Below are 23,970 nucleotides of genomic sequence, written 5' to 3' on the forward strand. Positions count from 1 at the left end.
TTGCCCAGCTGTTCAGCCACCTGTGGAGGTGAGACAAAAGAGAAAAGCGGGGGCGAAACAGGAACAAAGAGTGAGTAGACAGAAGAGGCACAAGGATACCCCTCCCCATAGAGATAGGGGAGAAAAATATCGAGGAAAAAAAAGAAAAATTGGTAACAAAAAGCTTGCAGCTGAGAAGTGAAGGGACATTTTACCTTTTAATCTGCAGCTGAGATGTGAAGGGACATTTTACCTTTTAATCTTGCACCAAGGAGAACAGGTGCGGCCTTGGGCATGCGCAGTGGGTGTTTTCCTGCCTAAAGCCTTTGTGTTTCATGGGCATGTGTTCATCCATGTCAGGTTGCTTATGAACAGGAAACTCAAAACAGAAGCCCTGGGTGACTGACTTGTGTAAAAAAGATATATTAACCAAACCATATCTGAACTTACAACAGCAAGAGTGTAGACAAAAACCTAGGAATTACAAACCAGTATAACATACGAAACAATAAGAATAAAATAAAAGGTGAAACATTTTGGAAAATAGTATATCTAGAAAAATGGAACCAATGATAGAGTCAAAATAAGTCAGAATGAGAATCTTTGAGCAGATATGTATCAGTGTCATCTTTGAGCTTTACGCTTAACAGAGAGACAACTGCACAATGCAATGATTCCATAATGCACAACATTAAGTATTAGAGACTTAATGACTTAATAATAAGGTCTGTGTTTTTGCACCAGTCCCCTACGAAACTAAATACATTGTTGTGCCTTGCTACATATGAAAGCAACATCCACTTAGAATGAATATCTATTTCTTGTGTCTTCTTTGGATTAAAAATAAGTTAATTGTTTTCACACCACTCCACTTATTGACAATACTGATGAATACAAGGATTATCTTTAGTGGGACGCTCCTGAGTTAGTAACAATGGCAGCTAAATATGTTTGATTACCTATCTGTTCTCTATTTATAAGAAATTCATGGCACCAGTAAATCAGATGTGATGAATCTCTAGTTGAATGATATTTACCAATACGCTTACTGTGTTGAATAAAACAGTTGGATGCCAAGTGTTGTATGAGAAGACCGATTTCACTGTCATATCTGTCTTAAATGTGATTATTTTAATTGTACAGATTAAACAAAGGGGTTGCCTGTTAATTAGTAATCATTAAAGATGCTGGTAGGCAGACTTTTTTTTGTCTTTGGACAGAGCCAGGCTATGCTAAGCAAATTGTCTACCGGCTCAAGTTCCATAATTAGAGTAGAGGTATGAGAGTGGTTTCTTTCCACTTCTCTCTCCATGCGGAAATGAGTAAGTTCATTGTCCAAACTTTCAAAAGGATTTCATTAAAATACACTTATTAAAAAAGATCCTGATGTGTTCACCCGAAAAGTGTTGCTGAATTGATTCATTACTGTGAATAAACTCCTTGTCAGAGACGCATACAAAATGTTACAGAGCTAGCAGACTGGTGTTTGTGTGTAGTTTATACATTTCATGTTGTTTCACTCTTCACTCTTAGAATTCTAGACATGTGGGCTATAGAGCTTCAGCATTCAATAATGTGACACAAAATATTGATCAAAACATATTTTATTGATTTAAAATGAGCCTACTCTCGTCACTGCGCAGCGACTCTAAAAGTAAACACGTACGTTGCCTAGCAACCGCCTCTCACTGTGCGCAGGGCAGCAGGCAGGATAACTTATTTCTTTACAGTTATTCAGAGAAATCATGTCAAATGTGGAGAGGTGACGGGATATCCCAGACCTGAGAGAGACGTAGCTGGAGACAGAGTTTGGTTTACCGCTGTTATTTCTACTGGTGGATAAAAGTCCGGCAGCAGCTGATTTCTGCGTTCAGCGTCAGACATTAAAAATCTGTCTCCAGTTTTGTCTCCACTCAGCAGTCTTTTATCTACAACCTGTTCTAACACTAACACATCGGCCTCTCGTCACTTGTTCTGCATGTTATCTGAGTGAAATAATGTGTTTCATGGTTTGTCGGTTTGCCTTCACTGACAGCTCTGAAATGTGTCTCATTGAACAGGACAGAAGACACAGCGAGGCTGATAAAGTTCAGGTCACAAAATGACCACCTGTTCACCGCGAAGAGGCGTCCAGTCAAGAATGAACTCATTAATTCTCATGTGCGTTAATAAAAATGTTTCATATTTATTTGCTAGTGCTGGATACTTTTTTAATAATGTAAATATAAGTATAAAATATAAATATATTGAGGGCGGGGGGCGGTGGGGGTGTGAATATAACGGTAAATGCAGCAGATGCAGCTGTGTCGCGTCATCAGAAACAGACGTCGCTTAACATGACGCTTCAGAGGAAAGGACGTCTCAATTCTCATAAAACATATTTCCTCATTTCTTCTCTCCTTGCGTGGTTTCCTTGCGTCGCAAGTGAGGGAAACAAGGATGCAATTTTGAGAAACGGGATGTACACATAGTCTGCGTTTCCCCCTGTCCTGTGCCAGAATGTCTTGTATGACCCATGGTTCACGCCAGTCTTGTCTTTGCTACCTTGCCTTGTACCTTACCTCATCGTCTAAGAGTTTTTTGTTGTTTATTGCCTTTTGAGAAGAATCCTTAGCGTCCTTAGTTAATTTTGACCACAGTACACCTTTTGTTGGTTTTTGTAAACTGAGAGATTTTTGTTTTTTCTAAAAGTGTCTGAGAGTTATTGCTTTTGAGTCCAGCCACCTTGTGCCTGAGTGCTCTGATTCAAAGTTGGCATAAGTCTTCTGTTGTACTGAGACGTGGCATTAAATTGAATGCTGATGGGATCACATCCTTAAATGTAGCTATAGCACTATCAGATCTGGTATCAGGCATCTGGTTTTGGAATTTTTGTCTAATGGCAGGTAGTCTGGTAATAGGAATTCAAAAGTTATTAACGCACACACATATGCACACACTTCCTGACTTCATGACCCATCATGAGAGCCAACCCACCTGCCCGACCAACAAAAATATATGTTAATCCAACACCTGCAGCCATTCCAACCTACAAATCACCAGCTTTATGCATTACGCAAGCACAAATATCAGCAGAGTTGTCAGTATCGTGCTGCAAGCTGCTTCCTGCGCTCTCCAACAGGCTGATCCTGCCACTGGAGTTTGTTCCCTTTTCTTCCTCTTCTTCTCTCCCTCTTTTCCCTTCATATAGTAATGGTGAATCTAACAGAACATCGGCCCACATGTGACGGTCTATAATGTCTGTTTTTAGCCTGCTGTTTGGCTGCACTGTGTAGAAAAGAATGGAGTTCCAGTTTCAGGATTTAAACTGTTGCACTCTGAGCACACATCAGCAGAGGACAGTGAACTTGGTGCACAGGGGGCGCTGTGCACAGAGCTGCAGCAGCACGTATGTGAGTGCATTTTTGAGAGAGGGGGACAGACAACAACAACAGCAAAAATAAAGGCAAAACATTTAAAACAAAAAACACTGGAATTATAGTAAAGGCAAGGTTGGGAGATAGTGAATGGGAGTGCTGCCTTGAAGCCTCCAAATTTTTGTATTTTGTCTCCTTTCATTTGTCAATGAAAATAAAGCGATTTAACGAAAGTTTTATTTCTTATTGTACAGTTTAGTCTTGTCTTTTTTGTCAACAATATTGTAGGTTGATATAGTCCCAGTTAATGATTAATGATGTCAGTGCCATCTTGTCCCCATCTTAATCATATCTCACATTATCATTACTAGATCATTTTAAAACACTAAACTCTTGTCAGTGTCTTATCATTTTGTACATTTGTCAACTATGCAATGTTTCTTGGTGCCTGAAAAAGGATCACCACTTGACACAGGGAGTGCATATTGTTTCATTATTTTTTGTCTACAACAAATTAACATCTAATATACAGTATACAAGAGTGCATTACACAATGTCTAAATAAATCACAGTGGAAGAGCACTGCTGGGTAACAACACCTCACATGGGTGGTGATCTACCTCTCACTCATATGATGCACACACACACACACACACACACACGCACACACACACACACACACACACACACACAAAGGGCTATGTTGTGGAAGAGACACAAGCCACACATAGAGTACATATAAACTTTGTTCTTAGTACCCCATACCTTCCATTTGCTTTAACACACATTGGACACAGCCATGAGGCTGTTGTAACAAACACAGAGACATATGCACACACAGGAGTAACTCCAGACCTCTTTTAGGTCAATCTTAGTGATTTATAGCAGCCACATAACGCTCCCTTTAAGTTCCCTATGTGTATCTTTTATGCTCTTCTCTACAGTTTCTCTCTTGTTTCCCATCAGTTTACCTCCGGTTCACCAATCGTTCTTTCTAAATTACCATCCCCAAATCTCACTTTCACTCTTCCATCTCTCTCTCTCCCTGCCCTCTATCCATCTCCCTCCTGCCTCTCCCTTCTCCCGGTTGTCCCAGTTGGTTATTAATGGTTTTAATTTACAGAGAGGAAGGACCTTGGTGCCCACAGAGGCATCCCCTCTGCCCCAAGTGTGTATTTGTGTGTGTGAGAGAGAGGAAAAAGAGAGAGAGAGACCCCCTGCTCATCCCTGTGTAACCAAGCAGCAATAACGCTTTGTCTTCTTTAACTGTGCTGCTCCTTCAAGGTATCCACATCCTTCTCCCTCCATTTTCACCTCCAGCTTTCTCTTTCTCCATTACTCTTAACAATCTCTTTTACTTTCCTTGACCTGTGTTTTTCCTCATGTTTCTTAATAATTTTCTTCTGTCTCCTCTTCCCTTCTCAGACACATTATGTTTCCATATTACCTACATACAGTAGCATATAGTGACCAGTGCTGGTGGCAACACATGACAAAAGCAACATGCTGCAGTAACATATTATTTTTCCTTAGGTAACAAAGTAATGTAACACATTGCCAACAGTGATCTGTAATATTATTACAATTAGCGTCTTGCGTAATGCATTACAACTGGCTATTAAGTGTTCAGCAGCAAACAATGATGTCACCCTTTGATCATTTTCAATACAAGGCACAGGAACTCAACCCACACAAGTGGCTCAGGTAGTGCAGCTCATCCAGGATGGCACATCAATGCGAGCTGTGGCAAGAAGGTTTGCTGTGTCTGTCAACGTAGTGTCCAGAGCATAGAGGCGCTACCAGGAGACAGGCCAGTACATCAGGAGATGTGGAGGAGGCCGTAGGAGGGCAACAACCCAGCAGCAGGACCACTACCTCCACCTTTGTGCAACGAGGAACAAGAGGAGCAGCACTGCCAGAGCCCTGCAAAATGACCTCCAGCAGGCCACAAATGTGCATGTGTCTGCTCAAATGGTCAGAGGGCCCGACGTCCACAGGTGGGTAATGGTGTGGGATGGCATTTCTTCGGGGGGCCGCACAGCCCTCTATGTGCACACCAGAGGTAGCCTGACTGCCATTAGGTACAGAGATGAGATCCTCACCCCCTGTAAGACCATATGCTGGTGCAGTTGGCCCTGGGTTTCTCCTAATGCAAGACAATGCTAGACCTCATGTGGCTGGAGTGTGTCAGCAGTTCCTGCAAGACGAAGGCATTGATGCTGTGGACTGGCCCGCCCGTTCCCCAGACATGAATCCAATTGGACACATCTGGGACATCATGTCTCGCTCCATCCACCAACGCCAGGTTGCACCACAGACTGTCCGGGAGTTGGCAGAATCTTTAGTCCAGGTCTGGGAGGAGATCCCTCAGGAGACCATCCGCCACCTCATCAGGAGCATGCCCAGGTGTTGTAGGGAGGCCACACACACTACTGAGCCTCATTTTGACTTGTTTGAGGGACACTACATCAAAGTTGGATCAGGCTGTAGTGTGCTTTTCCACTTTCCACTAATTTTGAGTGTGACTCCAAATCCAGACCTCTATGGATTAATTAATTTTATTGATTTAAAATGAGCCTACTCTAGTCTGAAAGTAAACACGTACGTTGCCTAGCAACCGCCTCTCCCTACACTCAAAAAAAAAATTATTTGTTGAATTTACTTAATACACTTATGTCAACAATTTCCACTAAACTGGGTTGCGTTGGGGCTAATTAAATAATATTATTAAAATCAAAACAACTAACTTAAGTGAAACCAACAAGACTGTATCAACTCATTTCAACATTATCTGGTTAAGTTGGTCTTAGTTGATAGGTCAGTGTCAAGCTAACTCAACAGAAACACATAAACCCTACATAATGCCGTTTCATTTGCCTTAATTTCATGTGTTCATTAATACTAAGAGAAAGGTATTTCATTACACTAAACTCACTGATGTAAGTATAACTTGACTGCTCAAACTGTTACTACTCAGACTGTTACTCAACTGTATTTAGTAAAATCAACTAAATCACATCTTGTGAATAAAACTTAACCAACTTAAGTACTACAAAATAGATTTTGTTGTGATAATGATAGTAATTAAGTAGAACTTACTAACCCTGCTTATGTCAACAATTTCCACATAATGTAGTTAAGTAAATTCAAAACACTATACCTTAATTTCATTAAAAAACAATTTATTGGCATTCAAACACACCAGCATTAACCAAACTGGTCAAAACTGAATTATATGGACTCAGATTTTTGTTTCATCTAGCAAATACAATAAATTGTCACTTCTGGCCCTCTTGACTGTATTTGTTAACAATAAAACATCACAACCCTTATATTTCAACTCTATCAATGCAGAAACATCACAAATATCTCAAACCTCAAAGCTTGACCTTGTTTTACTTGTTGAAAGTGTAATGCAAAAACGGTTTGCATTATGAATGTGATTAACACCTTAAAACTTTAAGAATTAAAATATTATAAAATTCCCAATTGGAACAAAGAATCTTACTGGACATGCAAAACTTAATCCTGAGCTTTTCCAAAAGTTGTAAAAATGAAAATGGTTCATACCCAAAAAACCTCAAAAGTGTACTTGAGGTTTTTTGGGTAGCTCAAGTCCAGTGAGTAAATGAGGCCAAATAAAATGGCGAGTGCACTTCCACACCTTCAGTGATTACACCAACATCTTCCAGGTCATCTGTAGGCTCTGCTACTTCTTTCTTTATTGAGAAGATTCCCAAGACGGTCTGTTCCATAGCCTCGTGGTTGTCCTCAACATCCTCAGAAATCAGAAAACAAATAAAATTTCAGCAACAGTAGAAAAAAAATCCTTTGCTGAGTGACATTTATCCAGCTTTCGATTTTTCATCATTTCAAAATACATTTAATGTAGTTTTTATGTAATAATAAATTATGTAATAATAAATTAAATACTAATAATAAATTAAATACTCATGTAAAATAGCACCTAGTAGAAAGTAGAGGCCTCAATACTTACAATGTACTCTCTTATGAGGTTCTCCGGGACTTAGTTGAGGTAAACAATAAGTGCCTTCAGTATGCAGGCTCTTCTCGTTCCAACAGCATCATTCTACAGCAGAGAACAAGTGGAATGAGTAAGAGAGACGATATTATTGCAATATTCAACAACCACACATTACTTTTTGCTTGCAAGTGTTCCCTTCAGGGAAATATTGCAGCAGTGCCGGACATTTAATCAAATTTCAATTTTGGCTTCCCACAATCATGAAAATGAGCTTATCGAAATACAACAATTACAGCATGGTCCTGCCTTCCTTTAAGGCCCTTCCTTTGCCGCTACCTTAAAATAGCTTACTTGTTAATGGCTTTAATACTGTGTGTTAAATAGCTTTTGTGGCAATGAGTTCACCACGGCAAAGTTTTTGTTGCTTATTTTTATTAGTTGTTCCTACACATTGCTAATATTGTATGTTTTTTTTGTTGTTTGTTTTTCAGTTCAATAATATTTGAACTTTAAAGTCATCATGTCAAAAGAAACAGCTGTGTTAATAGTTCAATAAAAATAAATGTTGAATCAGAACTGTCTTTAATAACCAACATTTCAATTCCGATCAAAATAATCGTTATTTAGATTTTTGCCATCATCAGGCAGCACTATATTGCAGTGTTAGACTAAAAATGGGGAGTCGACCTAGTGTTTACATTATCCAAAATGCTAATGAGCTTGATTCTGTTGACTGTGGAATCAGTTTTGGTTCACCAGCAGTTAATGTTGCTTCCTACAGTGATGAGGAATTTATTTATTTTACCCTACCTTGCTTCTTACTAACTCAACAATAATTGCATTATTTCATTGTCAAACTAGTGATGATGCTGGCTCAAGTGGCATCACCTCCTCATAGGGCCACAAAAGTCCTTGTTCTACTTTCGTCACATATGAAGTGATACTCAAGTTTGTCTATAAAATAATTTGTCTTTGATAAGTTATCTTGAGTATTATTTTACTGTGTATTCCCATGAAGACAGTCAATGTAAAATAACAATCAAGAATAATTACCAGACACGTGTATGTATCTTTTAAGGGTGACCCTTCTGCGGGTTCCACACTTGTAGTCAACCAGGGGATAGTCATCCACCAGTTCAGTTAACTCAGCCACAACAATCTCTCTTGCTGAGGATGACTGGATCTCAAATGCTCTGTAGTGCTCCCTGTACCATGAAGCTAATTTTCTGCATATGAAGATCAATGTGCTTTCCAAGATACACATTTGAAGTATCTCCACAAATTCAGGCAGTCCACCTACTGATCCATGCACAATAGTCATCCCATTTCTGTATTCTATGCCATTTGTAGTAACACACTGAGCTAGTGGGACTGTTGTGAGATTAGGGTATTTTTGACTTAGATGAAGTGCTATATCCTCTTTCATAACATCTATTGGCATTGTTGAGACATTTGTTACATTTAAGTCTGATCTCTGATAACTCTTCGTATGCATGTGATAGCCAATCATCAGCTGGTGCCTATTTGCCAAAGACAGTGTAATGTTCTTGAAACACTTGCCTGACAACCATCACAATAGGGCCGAACTGCTTTATCATTTCTGGGTAATGTTCGAGAAAGTGATGTTTTGGCAGGAGTCCCGGTATCAGGGGGATACCCTGATGTGACACTGAAGTGGGAAAGTCTCTCTGTGAAAATGCATCCTTTCTTCACACCAAAACAATTACCTCCTTTTTCCTGTGCAGTATGTACATGTAGTTGATGAAGCTCTTTGTTTCTAAGAGTAAATACACCTGATTTTACCTTTATGACCTGAGTTTCTGTCCACTGAGCCATGCAAAATCTACAAAAATACTGTCCCGAAAAACTTTCAACAAAGCCAGCTATTCCGTGGGCTGCAAGGTTGTCTGCCACAACACACTGAAGCGTTCTCTTCACAAAAGTACCCAGCTGCGAGACAAAAACACCGTGCTGTTCCAGGGTATCAAGATCTTGCAGTAGTGGCTCAAAAATTTTGTGATGGCCATAAGTCTTTACGTCATCACTTTTACATAGGAGAGCCAGGTATATTGAGGTCAAAGAGGAATGACTGCCAGGAGGTAAATTTCCCCAAATCCTGTAGACACCACTGAGTATGTGTGATTTACGCAAAGTTCCAAGGGGGTTACAAACTTCAAAATCATCTACATATAGACAGACAGAGATCCTTAGTTCCTCTCCTGGTAGAAAATCATTACTCTTGAAGTGCTGGCCGTCCTCAAAAAATCTGTAATGCTGTTGGTCACTCACTATCTGTTGCTGCCTTCTCTTTTCAATAACCTTACTCAGCACATCAGTTTGAAGTAGCTGCTGTAAAAACGTTATCAAAGGAACATACTGAAAACTCCTTTTAGCTTTTACATCAAGTAAAAACTCAACTGATTCAACAATATTAAAATGATCTTTGTCCAAAGCTTTTGACAGAGGGTTAGATGAAGAAAGTGTGTGGCCTAGCTCTTTGATAAGTAGTTCGTCAACTTGCAAGTTATGGTTACTGAGGAAGTCAGCAAGAATGTTGTTAGATACAGGAACCAGGGCAGAATTAACCAAATACTGCAACTCATTTAGCAGCTCATCAACAGCAGAGGCTGGTACATGAAAACAATTTTCCAATTTCAATAAGACAAATGCCAATTTCTGTTCTATAACTTTTGGCAAGTCCTCAGGTTTGGAGATCAGAGCACCATCTTCAAGTTCAGCATCATCATGTAACTCATTGGTCTCTGTCAAACATACATCTTCGAAAGGACAATCTAAAGAATCAAAAACACATCATATGGTTTCATGTCTTTTTAAATGGCTGTTAACATGGATGAAAAATTCTTTCGCTGACGAAATTCCGCTACATGAACAATGGTGGCAGCTGAATGTTGTGCACTTTACTGAAATTTGTGATGTCTGTTTAAAATGAAATCGACACAGATGACTTCGAAGTGCATTCCAAGTTTTAAATGTGCACTGGCAATTTAAATACAGTGAAGGCAGAGCAAAAGTTGTGCATAAGAAGCTTCTTGCCCATGTGGCTGGCAGAAAATAACATCAATCCGAGGCCTTAGAACTCATCAGGGAAAAAGGTGGAAGGGCAGAGTGGCCGCATCGACCAGTATTTCTTGAGAAGTCAGTCGAATCAGTCGGATGAAGTCCAGCGACGGTGCGAAAACCACAGTTCACAGGATATCAGCAACACTATCCCTGGAGAGGAGAAGGTACGGAGAGGGGATGCAGTTGGTGTTGAGGTCAACAGGCCAGCCAAGGAGAGAAGCATAGAGCAGAAAGCTAGAGTTAGGTGGCCGAGGGCAATTGATAGCAAAGAGTGGGAGGCAGTTAATAGAGATTTATCAGTCATATTAAGCAGGCTTAGAGGAGATGTAGTGGAGAAATTGGATAAAATTGGAGATGTGATCTACTCCTATGGTCTAGAGAGATTTGGGGTGCTTGTCAAAAGGAAAGGCGAGAGGGTGCAGGTCGGCAAGTCTAGGTGGCAAAGAGAAATAGAGAAGTTAGTAAAGGAAAGGAGGCAGTTAAGAAAGCAGTGGAGGAAGGTGTCAGAAGAAGAAAGGGAGGGAATTAATGTGTTGCAGGAGGAACTGAGAAGCAGGTTAGCAGTACTCAGAAGGGCAGAACACCTTAGGGTGAAGAGAAAGAAGAAGGAACGTGCAAGGTTAGCATTTTTTAGGAACCCCTATAATTGTGTGAAAGGCTTGTTTAATCGGGCTGCACGGTGGCTCGGTGGTTAGCAGCGTCACCTCACAGCTAGAAGATCCCCGGTTTGATCCCACCTGGGCATGTTCTCCCTGTGCAGCGTGGGTTAATTGATAATTCTACATTGTCCGCATGGTTGTCTGTCTATATATGTAGCCCTGTAGGCTGGCGACCTGCCCAGGGTGTCCCCTGCCTTCGCCTGAGAGATGGCTGGGATAGGCTCCAGCCCCCCCCGTGACCCTGCAAAGGATTCAGCGGTGTATAGATAATGGATGGAGGGCAACTTAAGGCAACGAAATCAGAGATTGAACAGTATTTGTAGTCGACTTATTCAGATTCAAAGGAGAATAGGAACATAAGAACCTGACATGCCACCATTACGGGTAGTGGAGGAGGAGGATGTGATGGATGTGAGCCCACCTAGGTGGAGAGAAGTTGTGGAGGTGGTTAGGCATGCAAAGGCTTCTTCGGCCCCAGGGGCCCTAATGGAGTCCCCTACCGTGTCTATAAGAGTGCGCCTGGCATCTTAAGGACACTATGGAGATACCTGAGAATAGTTTGGGAGAAACAAAGTATTCCAAGATCATCCAAAACTTAGCCAGTTTCGGATGATTTTTCTCCTAAATGTTGAGGGAAAGATTTTCTTTAGTATCGTAGCACGGCTACGAAAAAAACATGGGCTGAGAAGCTTAGCCGCAGGCATTGAAGAGAGAAGGAAGCAGGTGAATTCTGGAAGTTCTAGAAAGGAGAGGTTAAGCGTGCAGTTTGTTTGAGAGGGGGAGAAAAATAGAGCTGCTAAGTCAGGGATAAGGCAGGTAGGTGGCTGCCTGGTAGGGGCTGATGATTGGCAAATGCAGGTCGACTTGGGAGGAAAGCTAGTTGTGCCCCAGGAAATAGTTTATAGTAATCTGAGGCCAGACATTGTTTTATGGTCCATGAGTAAAAAGACTGTGTATTTTATTGAGTTAACAGTCCCTTGGGAAAATTCAGTGGAGGCAGCTTATGAAAGGAAGAAGACTAAGTATGCAGATTTAAAGACAGAATCTGAGCAGAAGGAATGGAAGACCAGGGTTTGTCCAGTTGAAGTTGTTCCGGGGAGTGCAGGGGCAAAATTTAAGGAAGACAGTAAGGGAGATGTCAGATGAGGCTGCTAGGTCTAGTCAGTGGATATGGATTAGGAGAAATAATAGTAGTTGGGGGGTGAAATAGGGGCAGTGGGGGAGTAGGGGGAGGCAAAGGACATGCATGCCTAATCCGGCACGAGAAGAGGTTAAAGTCTGAACAAGACACCTCTCCTCTGCTCTGCTTTCCCCGAACCATCTTCTCGCTCTCCCAATAGGAAGAGATCCAGGAAGAGGAAGTGTAGAAAAGGTGGGGGTGTGGCCAGCTAGAGTCTCTCTTTAGGACCATGTGGCCTGCTCAGGTGAGTTTGTGTTGTAAGATACAGAGTTGGCTTGTTTTTTTTTTTTTTGTTCTTTTTTTGGTTGTTTTCCTGTTTTGTTTGCTTCTTGAAGGAAATGTTAGAAGAGGCTGTTAAATCTAGTCTGTGGATTAGGCCTCCACCTTCAGCACCCTCTAAACGTTCTACCTCCGACCTGAACAAGGGTTTGTATCCAATCCCCCCCAAGACACCTCTCCTCTGCTCTGCTTTCCCCGCCCCATCTTCTCGCTCCCCCATTAGGAAGAGATCCAGGAAGAGGAAGTGGAGATAAGGTGGGGGTGTGGCCAGCTAGAGTCTCTCTTTGGGACCATGTGGCCTGTTCAGGTGAGTTTGCGTTGTAAGATACAGAGTTGGCTTGTTTTGTTCTTTTTTGGTTGTTTTCCTGTTTTGTTTGCTTCTTGAAGGAAATGTTAGGGTTTGTTGCTTCTTGAAGGAAATGTTAGAAGAGGCTGTTAAATCTAGTCTGTGGTTTAGGCCTCCACCTTTTGCACCCTCTAAACCTTCTCCCCCTCTACCTCTTTACTTTCTACCCCCTACCCGAACCAGGGTTTGTATTCCCACCCCGCTTTTATTGGTGCAGTTGGTGAGAGGCAGGGGTAGATTATGGTAGTGCAGCAATTGGCAGTTACATGGGGCATCTAGGCCTGTAGTAGAATTGTAGCAGCTAACAATAGCTAAAGCGGTGATAGTATGATAGTATCTTAGTAGTTAGTTAGTATTGGCATCCAGCAGTTATCATTAACAGTATAGGTGAATCTAACTTTATTGTCTTTTTCTGTTCCTCTTAGCAGGTAGCGGTTAGTATTTAGCATTAGCTAAATGGTAGCATCAGAACTGTATTGTCTTCTTCTGTTCTTCTTAGCGGTTAGCATTAGCATTAGCTAAATGGTAGCCTCGGTACTGGCCACTACCTGGAGCGTCTTCTAAACAGGCCTGGGTCAGTTGAACGTGGCAGTGCTGTTTGGATTGTGTAGGAGCAGTGTGAACTGGCACTAGGGGGGGTGACTCTGGGCCGCCAGAGTTCACCGCCTAGCCTCCTGGAGGTGTAGTGGGACTAAGTAGGCGAAACACTGTTGAAGGGAGGTATCCACCTGATGACCCCCAGAGACGTGTTAGGAATCACTGCTCTTTGGCATGTATAGAGGCAGATTAGGGGTCCAAGGTTCTTCACTGAGAATGAATCCTCTTTTTGAGCACAAGTGACTTGTGTTTAAATTAACGCATTAGCATTAGCTAAATGGTAGCATCGGAACTGTAATGTCTTCTTCTGTTCTTCTTAGTGGTTAGCATTAGCATTAGCATTAGCTAAATGGTAGCATCAGTACTGGCCACTACCTGGAGCATCTCCTAAACAGGCCTGGGTCAGTTGAACGTGGCAGTGCTGTTTGGATTGTGTAGGAGCAGTGTGAACTGGCACTAGGGAGGGGGGTGACTCTGGGACGCCGGAGTTAAGTAAGTAGGCGAATCACTGTTGAAGGGAGGTATCCACCTGATGACCCCCAGAGACGTTTTTTAATTTAATTTTATCATTCTCTGCATTTCACCCATCACTGTACTTGAAACACACACATGCACATGCAACATGCAGTGAACACACACAGGAACAGTGGGCAGGGGTTAAGTGCCTTGCTTGCTGCCAGTCCGGTGGGATCACAGTCACAAGCCGCTTCTCCAGCCTCTAGGCCACGGCTGCCCCCAAAAAACTGGTGTTCCCATACCGGGAGTTGAACCCGGGCCGCCTGGGTGAAAACCAGGAATCCTAACTGCTAGACCATATGGGATGCCTGCAGTTTTAAGATACAGAGACAAGTACTGGCACAACTGCTAAGCAATGCACTGATGTGGCCAGAGTCAGCAGGAAAACATTTAGCCATATGAACAGATTAATTAAAAACTGAATATACCAATATTAGTGTGCACTGTACTTACAATATTTTCACCATTATACCCTATCATCAGACAGATCTTTAAAGAGCATGATATAGAGCTTCAGTTTTGTCAGGAAGAGTTTGACAGCCAGATAAGTATTTGATTCAACAACTCACAGATTTCACTTTTTTGAGTGAATGTGCAGGCCGGATAACATATGGATAACATATTCCTTTACGGTTATTCAGCGAAATCATGTGAAATGTGGAGAAGTGAAGGGATATCCCAGACCTGAGAGAGATGTAGCTGGTGACAGAGTTTGGTTTACTGCTGTTATTTTGCACTGATGAATAAAGTCCTGCAGCAGCTGATTTTGGCATTCAGCGTCATACATTAAAAAATCTGTCTCCAGTTTTGTCTCCACTCAGCAGTCTTGTAGCAGGTCGAATACTCATGCTGTGTTTTTCTTGGTGTTTTTTTTTCCTGGCCTTTCACTTCAATCTGGTCGATCTCTATGTCCTCAAGTCTCTTGTGCCTTAATATTGCTTCTTCTGACGGTCCAGCATTGTTCTTTACCTTTCTTGTCTTTTTTGTTGTTCTCCAGCCACACCTCAAGTGTTTTGACCTCTCCAAACAAATTAAAAGTAATGTCCGGAAAATGCTCCATATTTGCCACTCAGATCAGCTGGCAATTTGATTTTGAGCTCGGTACATTAACAGATTGCCCCTTTAGCCAATGACAGTTAGGAATTCCCGAGCAGGCGGTCGTCTATCGAGAAATAAACACAGCTAAATTTTGGCGATTGACCAATCAGTATTTAAGAGTGCCGTGTTCTAATTTGAATTAAATTTACTGTTGATCAACTTGATAGTGATGCTGAATATATTCACAGCAATCTAATCCCGAGATGAATGTCATTGACATTGTTGTCATGGTGACATTAACTGCTGCAGAGAGTGTTGTGTGTTGTTGCAGCTGAGTTCACACATTAACATTACACCAGAGAATTTACTATCAGTTCCTAGATCACAGATACAAAATGTGTCTCTTTTTCTCTTCTATTCATACCATGTCCATTCATCACTCACTGTCACTGTCAACATAAATCCCTACACACTGTAAATTTCATTATGTATATTTTTATTGCCTCATTACTGTTTGTATTTTTGGTCTACTTAACTTATTGTTCACTTTTTTTTTTTTTTTTGGCTTTTTATCCTTGTTGAGCTGAATGTCTTTTTTCCTATGCAAGTGTATTGGGTGCAGTGTCAAACCGGATACACATACTTAGCCAATAAAGCAATTGTGATTCTGATTTTAATGCCAAGCTTATAATTTCTTTTACCAATGACTTGTGATTTCTCATGTTCTTATTTATCTGTTGCTCAGAGGTATCTTTGTCTCTTTCAGCCCTTTCAACTGTCACTCCAGTTGAACGGTTGTACAGGTTTTTGTTCCCCATGTACAAAACGTGACTATTTTTGCAAACCCTTCATGCAACATAACATCTATTTGTAAAGAGGTCTTTCTACAACCTTATAGCACGAAAAACCATTCAAAGAAAAGAGTAGGCCTCTCAGCCATCTGACTGTAACGCAGCAAGCTTTTATGGTAGGTGATTTTAAACTTTTGAATGGTAAATGTATTTGTCTACACTTCAAAACAATGATTTGTTATGTAGAAGGGAGGAAAGAGGAACTAGCCTCACATGCAAACACACAGTCAGTATACATTTTACAGGAATGCCATCTATTCACACACAGTATACTGGCTTGTATCTCTTTGCCACAAGTGGAAACTCGCCATTTTCCTTTTTTTCATGTTTTCTCTCCTTGGTTTGCTTTTTCTTCTATGTCTTTCTATTACTTTTTTCTCTCTCTACCTCCACACTCTTCAAGGCACCTTAGAGTCATCCTTCTCCTATTCCTGTCCCACTCCCTACTCTCTTTCGACCCAATTACTTCAGGCTTCCTTCATGTCAGATGGCCACACAGATTTAAAATCTTTCTCTCTCTCTCTCTCTCTCTCTCTCACACACACACGCCTCTGTCCGACAGGGAACTCACAAACACACACAAGAGGAGGATATCAAGCAGGCATGCTCACCATTAATAATTTATTAAGATAACTGTTGGGTATGATGTGATTTGATGTGTGTGTCTGCATGTGTGTGTATGTGTGATGTGCACCCATCACTTTTAATGAGGGCAGACAAAGCATATGGAGAGAGGCAGGGAGGCAAGCCATTTTCCAGCGCCTTTTATTTTCCCCTTTGATTGCAAGCATGTGTGCACACGCTGTATTTTCTGCCGTGTTCTGTGTGCGTGTGGACAGTCTGAAATACATTTGTGTTTGTGTGTATGAGCTGCAGAGAACGGGGCACGACTGAAACAGCAGTAGTGAGAGATGAGGGAGTGTGCGTGTGAAGCAGATCGTTGATTGTTGAACACTGAACGCATGGTGTCAAAAAGACAGATGGGTAATGTCAAGCATTTCATAACTGTGAAGTCTGAACTTTTTCTAGATCTAATTTAGCCAGACAAGATGGCTAAGAATGCATTATTATTTACAGTAACAGCCTAGAATATTTGGGGGGCGGGGGGTACACATGCACACAACCAAACCACTTAGCAATTCTGCTGAAGCATTAGAGAGTTAAAAATTTGCCCAAGGGCATCAATGCATCATTGGAGTACTCATAATAAACTTAACTTAGACTCCACAAAAGACAGAAGGCAATCCAGGCACTCCAAATATAAGAAAGTGTGTCAAACAAGGAAGTAAATATTAAAAAAGAAAAAAGCCAGGTCTTCATCAAGGCTTCAAATTCTAGTGGTCAAAGCATGTTGCCATTTTATGTTTTGCCTTTTTTATGATTTAGACCCTATAAAGGCTTTTTAATATTTCCACGTTTGACACATTTTTTTTATATTTGGAGAGCCTGGATTGCCTTCTGGTTTTTGCACTCAACAGATTTTTATCTGCATTGTATTACACAGACCAGCCATCTCATCTCATCAGTCATCTCTTTTCCTTGTAACTGAGGCTCGGTTGAACCATAAAGTCTTGGTGTCAAAGCTAGCAGCACTTATTTTTTGCATTTCAACATTGCAGTAATGTTTATATGTACTATGTTCACTGGTCATATTCATTTATGCTTACCTGAGTCTTGTGTCAACAGAAATGTTTCATTGCTGTCTGGATCTTCAAATACAATATGGTCTGTTATCATTACCCTGCATATAGAGGTGCTACACATGAATATGAAATCTTTAGCCTTACAACTTATGGTTAAAATGTTATCCAAGGAAATTAACAGCTAATCTTGTTATAATTTCTTTAATAAAACAGCCACAAAGATCAGTGAAAAACAAACTTATGTAAATACTGTGCCAACTTATGATTGTCATGATCTCTGAAGTGAGTGTTATGTGGTTCACTTCCTGTTTTATTTTGATTTTAATTGTCATGTCCTCGGTCTCGTCTCTCCATGCATCCCTGGTGGGATGGACTAAGACACAAGGAAAACACGCAAGTGAGGGAAACGTGGATGCAAGTAAGAGAAATGGGATGTACCCCCTGTGTCTTTTCCCTTTCCTACGATGATGGTTGTGGTACAGGTGCAATGTGGGCTCTCCACATGTTCCACCCATCCTGAAGAGGAACATCAGGCAGGATTCAGAAACTAAAGCTTTCTCTTGACAGCAGTCGTCCCCATTCTCAGCTCTGGCAGGCAACCCTCACCCAAAAGTTTTTCACCAGGTAAACATGGGCAAGAGGTGGTCTATTAAAAACAGAACACAAGATAACTTTAAGTAACACAACACAATGTTTATTGATTTCAGATATTTTTTAATGTAAGAAATAATCACAAATGACCTTGTATAATAACCACGGTACTTTACTATTACAAACAAGGTTGAATGTGTGTAGGGCTTCCACAGCCCCAGCAGACCACTGTGTAAAAGACTGCAGGAGATGAAGACGACTTTGGCCCTCTCTATACAGGGCATCAGTGTTCGTGGACCAGCCCAGTTTATTGTTAAGGGGGGCACCCAAGAATTTGTACTCCTCCACGATCTCAATGTCAAAACCCTGGATGCACACTGGCGTAGTCTGTGGTGCTTTCCTGCAGAAGTCTATCACCATCTCATTAGTCTTGCTGGCGTTGTGCAGATGGTTTAGTCCACACCAGTCGACAAAGTTAGTGATGACTTCCCTGTATTCCAAATCATTCCCCTGTGATACACATCCAACGATGGCTGTATCATCGGAGAACTTCTGGAGGTGACAGCTGGTTGTGTTGTCTGAAGTCCGCTGTATAGAGGGTGAAGAGGAAAGGAGAGAGCACAGTACCCTGTGGAGCCCTGGTGCTGCAAACTGCCACATGTGACACATAGTCGCAAAACCTCACATACTGCAGTTTGAAGCATACGGTAAAACTGATATCCAATATACTTGGCTATTTGCTATTTTTCACAATGTCCCATACCTCGCCACTTCTTGTTTTACTTCTGGGAGTTGAGTGGAAAGGGTACAGGTTCTGACAGATTTTGACGTCCACAATGCATCTGTATTATTATGACAATAAAAAATGGCTCATTATCAAAGAGGCACAGTCTATGTCATGCATGCTCATATCATGATCATGAAAAAATCCCTCCAAAAAAATTCAAATTTAAAGTCATAATGCAAATCATAGGCCCCTGAAGGTGCACATATTACATAATAAAAACCTTATTCCAGAGGAAGCCTCTGACAAAAAAAGCATTTGGTCCTGTGATACCTACCTCTATTCACGCCTAAGTGTTATTAGAGTTATTTTACCTTCCCATTCTACTTCCAACATGTATGAGAACAACACAATGGCAAATGTCTTACCCGTATAAGAGAAATTTAATTCATGAGGTTCAGCTATAGACTGTATAAAATATGAATGTAGTCTCCATGATGTCATCCAGAGCTTTCTGAGGAGCCATTGTGAAGTTCAGTGTGATATCTCCTGCTGTTGCCTTTTTGGCAGTGCCTAAATCTGCCTAACCTTGCTAATCCAAAAATGCGCAAAGAGGTGGAGTGAAGGTGGAGCCGAGATGGGCTGGATGAAGCCTGGTTGCTGAAACAAGGCCACCCAACTCAAAGTTACCCAGCTACCTAAGCCTTACAAGCTAGGCTATACGCTCTTGTTGCTCCGACTTGTCCCAGTTTACTTTACTTATTAATTTAACGTGAAATTATACAGCAAAACTTGAAACAATAATTTATGTTGAGATAATACTGAAAAGCTGAGCTTAAAAATCTTATTTTGAATATATAGTTGTAGTCATTTACAGCATTAGATTTTGTTGAGAAATTTGGCCAGTGTTACTTGATGCATGTCGAATGAACATTTTGAAGCAAATCAATTAACCTGAATTTTCATTTTCAAATTCAACTCTAATTACAAGATGTTTATCTGGATGTCACTTACATGTGACATGTTATATGTGATGGTATGTGTTATCAAAAATATTTCATTTCTGCAGTTTAATATTCAGTGTAAATGCCTCTGTGCATAAGTAATCTAGTTAGTAGATCTCTGGGCAAGATCCATCGCCACGGACCCCAGCCACAGACTGTTTGTACCGCTTCCATCAGGAAGGCGGTACAGGAACATCCGCACCACCACTAGCACACTGAGGGACAGCTTCTTCCCCAGAGCTGTCAGAGCTAACACCCCCAGCAGCCCCTCACTGCAGTGAGAGACTGTGAGAACTGTGAACCACTGCACACTACACTTTACACCTACACCTCCACCTCCACCTGCACCTTCTGTGTACTTAACTTTTAAGTACACACACATACTTAACTAAATTATATACATTTTAGTATATTGGCACATTTCATTTACATTGGTATTTCATTTCATTGGTACATTTTATTGTTTACTGTTTATATACATTTTAGTATATTTCAGCTGCTGTTGGTACATTTCACTGGTATATTTTATTCTATTGGTACATTTCACTGTGTATATTTTATTCTGTTTGTATATTTTATTCTGTTGGCACATTTCACTGGTATAACTTGTTCTATTGGCACATTTCACTGGCATATTTTATTGTTTATTGTTTAGTATATTTTATTGCCGTAGTGTATTTTCATTCTGGTATATTTTTAATTGCATTTACGAATATTTTTATTGCACGTTGGTTTATTTTATTGTAGTTATCTTAATTTTATTCTTTCTAATCTTTCTTATCTTTCTTATTATCTTGTTTCTAACATGGGGGTTGCAATGCAAATTTCATTGACATGTCATGCTCAATGACAATAAAGAATCTTGAATCTTGAATAATGGCTGACATTAAAAATTATAATTCCCCACACTGCCATTGCAAACTGTGAATATTTATGGTTTTGAAGTCCATGGGGGACTATAGAAATTAGATGTTAAGTGTTTAAATGAGATGTTTTTAAGTATATTAGCTGATTGCCTTAAGATCACCCCCCGAACTACTTACATTTGACAGTGTCACTCCTTTTTAATGTGAAATTAAGGGCCCATCTTGTTAGGCCTAAACATGGCCCTGACTGTCTTGGCTAATGTGGACTTTTTTTTGGTCGTTGGAAGAAAATAACATATGTAGCTATAACACTGTTACCATCTATGCTTTCTCATTCCTATAATCCCACCTTTTATCCCCTTTTCCCCCTACCTTCCCATGGACTCTGCAGCCTTCTGGACTCATGCTGGGCATTGCTGTTGCCACTTGCACAGGCCCCACATGTGACAACATGTGCTTACATTGACATTTTGTAGTTTTATAAATTGTCCACCTTCGTGTTTTATGTCCTGCATTGAAAAAATCACACTGAAAACAAATTCAGCATTGATGTTCAAGTGAAAGCACTCCCATGCAATGTTTCAAGTATTTTCACTTTCTACTTGAAGATAACTAAGGAGCCTTACACCTGGCACCAGAGCCTGAGAAGGTTTGGGAAAGTGCCTTTTGTTTGCTGCTTGTACAGAAGTCTGGTTTAAACACAAGAATTTTCACACATCCAAACAAACCAGCAGGTGAGGTGGTGGATAAAAGGGCTCAGGTGAACAACAAAGAATTACTCACTGAATAGTTTTGAAGCTCCCCTTGGAGGTATCGTTTATTTATTTATATCAAACTCTGACAAAGTCTTCAAGTAAATATCCAGGCACAGTTATTGTGAGGCTCATACAGTGAGGCAAAAAGAAACAGCTGATTGTATGCATCTGTGGCAAATGGGTGTATTCCATCATCATATTGTGTGTTTGTGTGTGATTTATTTTTTTGCCTCACTATATAAGCTTCACAGTACTTGTGCAATACTCACAAGACCTTCTCAGAGCTAGCAGTCACAAATAAATAAACCTCCTGGGCGGCTTCAGTATGCAAATAATTCTGTTTTTCACAACAGAAGAATATTTTCTAGATAAATGTTCAGCGATTATCTCAAAGACATGAACAAAACCAGCACATATGGGCTTATCAATTTCACTTTGTAAGATCTGTCCAAAATGGTAAATGTTAATGTTAAAATTCCATCTTAATATTTTAAGAACCTCTAACGATTGTGTTATGTTGAGATCACAATATTTCCAATTACCATAGAAAACCAATGAATGACCACTTTTAACCCTAAAACAGACAGGAGTGGAAAAAGGGTTGCAAAAAATAATTTAATGTTATCACTCATCTCTTTAGGCCCTAAGAAAAATATTTATACATTATATATATATATATATATATATATATATATATATATATATATATATAATTCTATATTTTGGATTTTATGAGTTGTATCTTCCAGGATACGTTGCCCTATTAAGGTATAAACAGAGCCCAAATGATAAACATATTAATGTTCAATTTGATGAGGTAAATTTTAAATTGTTGTATTCCTTGGTCATTTACATTACACACAGCACTTTTAAAGTTGATTTTGTTCATTTTTACCAAGCCATCTTCATCTCATAACAAAGTGACATAAAAACTTACATTTCATGATGAACATATGAACTTTTTGTGCACCGAAGATTACATAAAAAACAACAACAACACAGCAATTTCATTTTCTCAATGAATACTGGAACTTTTATTTATTTATTTTGTTTCACCACCACTTGGAGTGACAATAAAGGGCTCTTATCATTTTTTATGGAATGCTTGGAAGCAGTTGCATGGGTTTTTCCAGGTGAAGATGCACAGATGAACACCACATTTTGTGCAGTAGATTATTGTCTGTCCTTCTGGGCAAAGCGTGCACCTTCCCTTGTCTGTGAATGCTGTAAGGTGATCCACTTAATCATGGCGGACATCAGCCATGGGTCTTGGGGTTGTTGGCCTTTGTATGCATCTGGTGGGGCTGTGCACATTCTCCTCACCTCCCTTAGAAGGCCTTCCCTTCTTCTTTCCATTGTGGATAAGGACATCGGCAACCTCCAGCCTGAATTCCTTGAGCTTTTTGTGCTTTTGCACACCAATGCTTTTGGCATCTTGGCGATACAGCAGCCATCCATTGTTGATGGCTATATCAACCATTTGCCAAAAAAGGCATAGGTACCACCAGTGGGATTTTGCATGGGTAAGGTGCAAGGCCACCATCATGTCAGCAAGGTCAACTCCAACCATGTGGACATTGAACTGTGACAGGGTACAGCAACTCTTTTTCTCTCCTCTCTGGAGAAACACCTGACTTCCTTGAGAGGGTTTTTGAAGGCACAGGAGCTAGCAAAGGTGACAACTTTGTTGTCAGACCATTTTACAACAGTTGTGCCTCATTATCCACCCTGTAGTCATAGCTTCTTGCCTCAGCAGAGCATGACCATCCTCAGTGTGCATCCTTTAAGCCTGTTCTTGTGGATGGTTCCCAGACTTCGCATCCTTCAGATGCACAATGAGTGTAGACAACAAACTCTGATGGGGTCTTGATGGTCTTGCAGAGTTGAATGACAACATTGGCTCCAACTCCAAGTTCTTTGGCTGTGCCAAATTTCCTTTTTCAGGTGTATAGTAGATTTTTTTTTTAAGTAAAATACAGTTTTAATGTTTTAATAGGCACAGCTGGGCATGATAAAATCTGGTATTGCAGTAATTATTAACATGGCTTCCAGTTTGAAGGAAAATTTTGAATAATGCACATTGACCAAATTTCTACCCCTAATCTGGCAACGTATCTCGGGGGATACAGTCATTTCAAAAGCTGCTAGGTAACACCACAAACATGGTTGGGAATTTTTTTCTTCATCAGAATGTTTAGACAAATGTCCTAATTAATTTTAGGAATTTCTATTGTAGTTTTATTGAAAATAAGTATGAACAATATATGATACCTACCCCCAAGGAAGCAGGTTCTCCACCACTGGCGACCATGATGTTTTCTGATCAGGCTGACGAAACGACGCAAAATAGCCTGAACCAAATCATGCGATCCAGATGCTAATACCAGACAAGACCTTTGATAAATGCTAACTTGATTAGTGAAAACCTCCCAGCACACCCCTTACAGGAGGTTAAAGAGTGTGTATCTCCTGGTGCACATTGCCTGTTAATATGCTTTTTCTTTAGTACATTTAGTCTGA

The 23,970-nt window shown here is 40.5% G+C and overlaps 1 non-coding gene across 1 annotated transcript; it reads right to left on the reverse strand.

Moving 5' to 3' along the window:
• Positions 1-14,211: 14,211 nt before the first annotated feature.
• Positions 14,212-14,283, reverse strand: trnae-uuc. The gene has a single exon. It is a non-coding gene; the product is annotated as a tRNA-Glu (tRNA).
• Positions 14,284-23,970: the final 9,687 nt, after the last annotated feature.

The sequence above is a fragment of the Chelmon rostratus genome, chromosome 6 (assembly GCF_017976325.1).
Source record: "Chelmon rostratus isolate fCheRos1 chromosome 6, fCheRos1.pri, whole genome shotgun sequence".
NCBI classification, from domain to species: Eukaryota; Metazoa; Chordata; class Actinopteri; order Chaetodontiformes; family Chaetodontidae; genus Chelmon; species Chelmon rostratus.